At 33.5% G+C, this 8,581-nt stretch overlaps 1 pseudogene; it reads left to right on the forward strand.

Moving 5' to 3' along the window:
* Positions 1–4,550: 4,550 nt before the first annotated feature.
* LOC108481618 (NAC domain-containing protein 76-like) lies at positions 4,551–7,577 on the forward strand (annotated as a pseudogene).
* Positions 7,578–8,581: the final 1,004 nt, after the last annotated feature.

Below are 8,581 nucleotides of genomic sequence, written 5' to 3' on the forward strand. Positions count from 1 at the left end.
TACATAATTAGAAACCAAGTCAGTATGCTCCACATGGCCCAGCACACAGGCATGTGACCTGGCCGTGTGGCATAAGTCAGTATAGCTTACAGTTTTGGCACGACCTAGTACACGGACTGGCACACGTGCGTGTGAGGCCATTTCAAAAGGTACACGGGCTAGTCACACGAGTGTATGGTTGGCCGTGTGACCCAAGTCAGAGAGTTACACGGGGTCAGACACGGGCTGGGACACGACCATGCGATCCCATTTCGAATGTCCACACAGCCTGTGACACGGGTGTGTCTTTGGCCGTGTGAGACACACAGCCGGACCACACGGGCGTGTGTCCCTGTATTTTGAAAAAAAATTTATGTTTTCCAAAAATTTTCTAAGTTATCGGTTTAGTCCCGAACCACTTTTAATGCATGATTTGGGCCTCGTAGGCTCGTATTAAGAACTGTATGATTGATTGTGAATGACTTTATTTGGGAATGGAAAATGCATGTGGAATGTATGATTGTTTATGAAATAAGTTTGGTAATGCTCTGTAACCCTATTCTGGCGACGAATACTGGTTATGGGTGTTACAGTTATTACCATCTTTGAAATTCTTCCATTAAATTCTCCAGTGTGACATTTTAATTTTTTTTAGAAAAATCACTTAGTAGTCATTTAACAATAAAAATAACGTTGAAATTATTCATTAGGATTTTCTTAACAACACATTCAATTGTCAAGATAACTTTTTTCCTATTAGAATTATATTCTTTTTAAGAAAAATTGATGTTAGCATTTTGATTGAAATAGTTAATAATATTAATTATTTAGACTAACTAATTACATTAAAGTGGATGGACTAAATTATGTAAAAAGAAATTTGAAGTATATAGATTTACTATTTAGTTTTAGCATAGTCTAGAGGCCAAAATTGAAATTTGACTATTGTCTTATAATGTAAAAATAAAATAAAATAAAGCAACATAAACCTAAAAGAAATGAAAAGCTCGTGGTTGGTCTTTAAGACTCTTATGGTATTTAAACTATATATAACTATGTAATGTTTAAACGAAACAATTAATTATATCAACTATTTTGACTAATTAATAACATTATAAAAATATAGGAATCAAATTATGTTAAAAATTAAAATGTATAGATTAAATATCAAGTTTAGACATATTAGAGGACGAAAACTAAAATTTAATTTTTTATTATAAAATGAAAAATTAAAGAAGGAAAGGAAAAATGGTTGCATGTGGGACGTGTAAGGAATAATTAATAGTATTATAAAAATATAGGACTAAATTATGTTAAAATTTAATATATATATATATATATATATATATATATATATACATTAAAATTTAAATTTAACTAAAATGTAAAAAGAAAAAGAAATAGTTGGGTATGTGACATGTAAGAAGGAAGATCCTTTTATATAGATTTCAATATGATTAATAAATATAAAAGTGATAAATACCATTTATTAAATAATCTTGATTTATTAATTTTAGTAAATGTTTATATTTGCATTGCTAGAAAAAGAAATTCATGCATGAATTAACTACACATTATATAATTTAAAATAAAGACTGTGTGGTTTAGCATTCGTTAAGGTAACGGCAGACAGATTAGCTTTAGCATTTTATTAGAAATATAAATATAGCTAATAAGCAATCAGAGAAGAGAATGTGAGCATACGAGGTTGCGTGAGAATCCCTTTCTATACATGGTATTGGGTTGTGTGTTGTGTCGGTATTATTAAAAATAAAATAAGGTATTTTTCCAATTTAATATATTTAAATTTTTTTAAAAAGTATCATAAAAATTTTAAATGTTTTTCATGCTAATATATGTTAATTTTATTTTTAATTCAATTCTTTTAATCAGTTTCTTCAACTCTAAAGAAGTAATAAAATAATTTAATGAATTCTATTTTTAGTTTTACCCTATGTGGGTGAGTGAGCAAACTCTAGCTGGATCTTTTTTCCTTTTTTTTTATTATTATTTATGGCTATGAATTAAATTTCCACAAAAGTCCTAATTACTCCAAACTTAATATTTTTGGGTGTTTGTGTTATTTATAAACTTCAACAAAAATTGTGTATTTTATTTTCTACTCTTTATGTCAAAGTGCATATTTATTATTTGACCCTTTTTACCTAAAAAATCATTGTTTCTGGTCACGTCAAATTTGTAGAATCGGTTTTTTCTTACACCACATCCCACTTCTCATACTTGGATTCCCTTTGCCCTTAGTATTCCAAATCTTACTTCATCAAGAATTGCCTTTGCACAATGATGCTTCATAAGTCTCCAACTCACCATCCAACGACTAATTCCTCTCATCAACCCACAGAAATACAAACCAACCTGCAACCTCCACAACCCATTCAAAACACCACATGAGCCACCAAACTAATACACAAACTCAACCTTCACATTGGAAAAACCACTTCACCTATCTTTAAACCTAGTAAGCCCTTAAAGATCATGATTGGTGTCAAGCAATGTCTGAAAACTATGATGGTCTAGTTCATAATGGAACATGAGAGTTAGTTCCATCTGATGAATCTAGTTGGTTGTGATTGGATTTATCATATTAAAAGATATTCTGATGGTTCAATTCACAACTTGTGGTGAAAGGCTTTCATTAAAGGCCTGGTATACACTATCACAAAACTTTTAATATTAGTATTAAACCCACCACAATAATACTTGTGCTTAATATTGCAATAAGTAATGCATAATCACTTCGTCAATTGGATGTTGATAATGCATTTCTTTGAGGCAAACTCATTAAAAACATTTTCACGACTCAACCTTTTTGCTTCATGGACTCTGATCATCCCACATATGTTATGTAAGCTTAGGCTATTTATGGTTTCAAACTCAAACTTGGTATCATGAGTTGTGTCAGTTTCTTTTTAGACATCGAATTCAAGAATTCACATTCAAGCACGTATGTTTTTATTCTCCAAAGTTGCTAACATGTCCTATTTTTACTAATGTACGTTGATGATACTTTCATAACTTGTAACAGCAATGCTCTTTTATCTCAATTTATAGATTGTCTTGTGCAATGCTTTTGTATAAAAGATTTTGGGGGCAAACTCTTATTTTCTTGGACTTTCTCTTTCAACAAAGATATGTTAAAGACATGCAAATTATAATTGTAAAATTTGATTCAAAAATATAATGATAAATATCAATAATTGATAAGTGCTACAGGTAATATGTTTTAATCCTATTGTTAATGCGATTTTAGGTGATTATTCGATGTTAATGGTGAATTTTATGCTACTAATTCTTTAAATTCATTTCTTTATACTTAGGAGAGCATTTGGGAACAAAAAGAGTGAAAAATGAGCGAAAATCAAAAAATCGAAGTAAGGTACAAGAGCCACACGGGCTGACCCCTTCTACATGGTCGTGTGAGCCACACAGATTGCCACACAGCCATGTGGCAGACCGTGTTCATTTCGTGAAATGAGACTCTGAACTGCAGGAAAACGTAATTTACAAGTTTTTCAGACATCCTAAAACATATGTATGACAAAAATAAAAAGATAGGAGTGAGCCACCATAGAATACTCAAGAAAACAACTCAAAAAAACACCATAGAAGTTGATTCTGAAGCAGATTTCCGTCAAGATCAAAGACTCTTAGTTGATTTCTCAAGAGATTATAATGAATTTCTTTATTTCTTTTGGATATACTGTCTCTGAGATGTTTTTCTTTACAAGCATGAACTAAATTTCTAAATACCTAGGGGAGATGAACCCTATGATGCACTTTGTTGTTTGATTTTTATTTTACACAATAAATACTTAGACCTTGTTCTTAATTATGTGTGCTTAATTCTTGGTTTGATATTTCTACAATATTGATCAATGTTCGATATGCTTAAATCAGAGGAGGAATAGACCATATTTAAGAGTAGATCTTGCGTAATTGAGTGGAGTTGCATGCAAACTTAGAAATAAGACGACATAAATCTACCGAGTTAGAGTCAAATCTAATAGGGGAATCCACAAATAGAGTTAATGCGATAATAGGGGTTTTAATTAGAAAGAAATTTCAATTAATCAACGTAGAGTCAGTTGCTCTTATTCTCTAAAGAGATATTAGCATAATTCAGGGATTTCTACGGATCAAGATATTAAGTAAAGAAATTGCGTAATTTAGATTGATAGTGACAGATAAAATCTATGTGAATTCTTTCCTAATTATTGTTACACTTCTTGGTTGTTAATCGTTTAGTTGATTGTTTTGTTATTTGTTCTGTTAAGTAGTTAATTAAATTAGTTAATTTTAATTTTTAAATCAATCACTCAAATTATTTGGTTAAATAATAGAAAGACAGTAATTACTAATACTTTTAGTCTTCGTAGGAACGATATCTTTGCTCACCGTAGCAATACTATTAATTGATAAGTACACTTGCCTTAGTCAAATTTTTAGTCAGTTTAGTGGACATCAATTACAACACATTATAATGTCAAAATTTAATTTTTAGGTTAAGTATTGTTGATACAGTGATACAATAAGGAGGAGACAAGGAAGAGATGGTGGTGGTTGCTGCGGAGGTCGGTTTATCCGGTCGGGGCGAAGAGCTAGAAGTTAGCAAGGGTGCTGGTGAGGGGAGTGTTGAGGTTGAGAGTTGATGATAAGTTGATATAGAGTATAGGCTTGGTATTATCGGAGAGTCGATCCCTCCTTCATCGCTCCTGAAGGTCCAATATAGGATGATATTAACTTGTTAGACTTATTATCTAGCCATCATTATAGAACACGTGGGGCAGATCTTCGATAAGACTAGGATGTCTATGATGAGACAAATCCTATCATTCACTTTGACTTGATAGTATGGGGCCATTGAACCCACATGGTGTTTGATAACTAACAACTTTATATTCCCAATGAAGCTTGAGGATCTAGGTGGCAAATAGCTTATATTTGTTTTGATAGTTGTTTAGGAAAGGAGGCTTATTGATGATTTCCCGATTTGCTGGTAGTTGATGTACGGTTTGAATATCTTTCTAACTTATCACATTTAACGGTAAAATTATAGATTAACCCTAAAATCTAAAAATAATCAACTTAAAATAAATCTTAAAAAGATCATACAATAATATTTCAACATAAGATGCTTTTATGTTTTATCCTTCCAACTAAAAACCCATTAATTTTTTATAAATATAATTTCAACATTTAGTGTAATATTAAGAGTAAACGACAGTTGGAAGAATTTCCTCATTCAAATAAGGCGATTTTAAGGACTGAACCCTCTCACTCAAACTCTGACTTAAGAGATCACAATTTTATAGTTAATTTCTTCTCTTTCTCTCTCTCTGTCACACCTTGTCTCTAAAATAATTTTTTTAGCTTTGGTAAATCTTCTTCTTTATCATATATAATATTTTTCATTTGTTATTTATTTCTGGACCCAGATAAGCTAGCCAATCCATCCTGTTCACCTTATTCTCTGAACCATGCCATTGCCGCCCACCCACTCTTTCTAAATCAATGTGAGTTAAAAGCTCCGAGCATCGTGGCTTTTAAGCTAAGAAATCAGTCAACTTACTACTATCTCCATCTCTACCTGCTTGCATTTCCACCGTGCCTTGTCCTCTGAGTCTAGGCTTGTTGTGTTATGTTATCACCTGCACTACTTCCAACGTAAGTCAAAAGGTTCGCTTGTTTTTTGCTGCCCGCCGCCCGGCCGCTCTTCTCTTTGCTTCAATCTTTATCTTTCCTACTAGTTTTCTTTCAACTTGTGTTCTCGCTTATTCCATCAGTCTGTCATCAGCTTTCTAGGAGCTTTCTTTTTTTTGAAGCTTTCTACAGTACTTCTTACTGCTTTTTCCAGATCATTTATATACTAAACTAATTATGGTTAATTATGATGCACACACACACTAGCTATCCTTTCTGATATTATGGTCCTTATGGATAATATCCATACTTACGTCTTGTTTCAGAGAGGGGTAGGAAATTTAAACGATGGCAGCTCGAAATAGGCAGCTTTTAGTTCCGATTCCACCCAACAGAAGAGGAGCTTCTGTATTATTACCTGAGGAAAAAGGTCTCCTTTGAAGCTATCGACCTGGATGTTATAAGGGAGGTGGATCTCAACAAACTTGTGCCTTGGGACCTTAAATGTCATTACTCATACATAACTCTACGTTCAGTGGCGAATCTAGAAGGGGCTGGCCCAGCCCCCTTAACTATAAAATTATTATTTAAGTTTTTAAATTTTTTTAAAAAATTTAAATTAATAAAAATAAAATTATACTTTCACCCCTTTAAAATTATAAAAATTTAATTTTATTCTTTAAAAATTATAAAGATATAAATTATAAAAAATTAAAATTTAATTTGGGGCCCTCGCTTCGCCTCTCTCTACGTTATGCATGTATAATTGTATTTCTGGTTAATTAACAAGTGATAACCTCTTGGATATGTATACCATCACAACCTTTTCTATATCTATATTGATTATGATTAATTGCTTACTTTTCTATTCTTTTTTTTTAACATGTAGATAAATGCAAGATCAGCTCTAGTCTTCAAAACGATTGGTATTGCTTCAGCCATATTGCCACAAGGACAAGAAATATCCAACCAGAACTCGAACAAACCGGGCAACCATATTTGGTTTTTGGAAGGCTACAGAGAGAGGTAGAGCTGTCCACCTTAGCAACTCCAAGAGAAATAGGATGAGGAAAACCCTAGTTTTTTACACGGGACGTGCTCTTCATGGACAGAAAACTGATTGGATCATGCATGAGTATCGCTTAGATGATGATGATTCTGGTCAAGTTCTGGGAATATATACATATACACATATATACATACACTATAAAACAATATTTACTTTACTCATCAGTCATTATAAAATGACTACATAAAATGGGTTGCTCGTTGGTGTTGACTAGCAGGAAGATGTGTGGGTTGTGTGCAGGGTTTTCAAGAAGAAGAATCATAACAGAAGTAATTTTGAAATATGTTTGGGTTAAGAAGACAACTTGGCTTACATCAGGAATGTTGCTTCTTCTGCTTAATTGGAAGCAAAGCATAATCATTTGCAAGCATCATATGATTATTCCTTTGATGCCTCCATCAACCTCCCTTAATTATTTAGCCCAGAGTCAGCAATTGTTGCTTCTTCCTTCATATCACCTTTCTCTTTGAACTCCATAGATATCGAATCTTCTTGAAAATTATTGAAACAAGCATCAACTGGAGGCAGCTGTGGACTGTTGCAGCAAGATCAGATCAAGTAAAATGGTGAATGGCTATTCTTGGACAAGCTCCTAGCACAACAGCCACAGAGCATAGAGCATCAGCACTCACAAACCAAGTGCAACCCCGTATTGCAACTTGATGTCGGCACTTCAAGCCAAAAAGTCCCATTTTAATATCTCGGTTGTGAGGTCGGCATCTTGAAAATTTCAAAGCAGTTACACCTAATTTGTAACACCCTAGATCCAATTTGGACGTCTAGACCAAGTTTGGAGGGTTACAACACCCATACCAAAGTCCGTACTATCATAACACAGTCAAACGAAAACATTCCTATGTATCATTGAAGATAAAAATAATTTAAAACATATAATCTTCATAAATTCCATAAAATGCAAATCCCTATTGGTAATACTTATAAGAAAAGATAAAAGGGTTGACTTAGCTCTTGCGACACTGACCCGATCAAGACTGGGGATCACCTGAAATCCAACAAAAAATAAAATGAGTTGTGAACTCAGTGCGTAATTGTAGTCAAATCATTTAGTTCGTATTTATTTGTAAAGTACTTATATTCAGAGATTTAGTTCGGTACACAACTATTTACAATTCAGATTCAGAATAGATCAGTTGTACACACACATATATATATATATGTAATTTCATATATATATCACAGATCAGTTTCAGATGCAGATAATCCTAAACCCTATTCATTACACACCATCTTCACCCATCCCAACACACTATTAAGGACATTCAATGCTCATCCATCCCTACACACCGCAAAGTGTCTATTTAACACGTTTACAGTAACACAGCTTAGCTACTGGAACATATAGCGTCAAATCGCCAGAATTAGAACTATTCACATAGTGGCTTAACCACTAATTCAGAGTAAATTACTTCCTTCTTCACAACATCCCAACCCATGCGTATGCAGAGTACAGATATTCATAGTGTACTTACAGTTATAACATTCATGTGTCAGTTACAGAGTATCAGAGAGTTCTCAATCAACCAAGTTCTGATCATTCATACAATAGGGAAAAATCATTATCAATCATAAACCATATTTATGGACTCAAAAACGGGTTTTGGCCTACTTATACTACCACACGGCCGTGTCCTTGCCTGTATAGCTCACACGGCCTGGCACATGCCCATGCCCCTAGCCTCGTGTGGTTTTAGCCTGTAAACAGAGAGTTACACGGCTTGGACACACGGCCGTGTCTTTACCCACATAACTCACACGGCCTAGGCACACTCTCATGTGCTTACCCATGTGGTCCTAAGTCACAAACAATGAGTCACGCGGCCTAGAAACACGCTCGTGTCTTATACCTGTGTG

Source organism: Gossypium arboreum, chromosome 1 (assembly GCF_025698485.1).
Source record: "Gossypium arboreum isolate Shixiya-1 chromosome 1, ASM2569848v2, whole genome shotgun sequence".
Taxonomy (NCBI): domain Eukaryota; kingdom Viridiplantae; phylum Streptophyta; class Magnoliopsida; order Malvales; family Malvaceae; genus Gossypium; species Gossypium arboreum.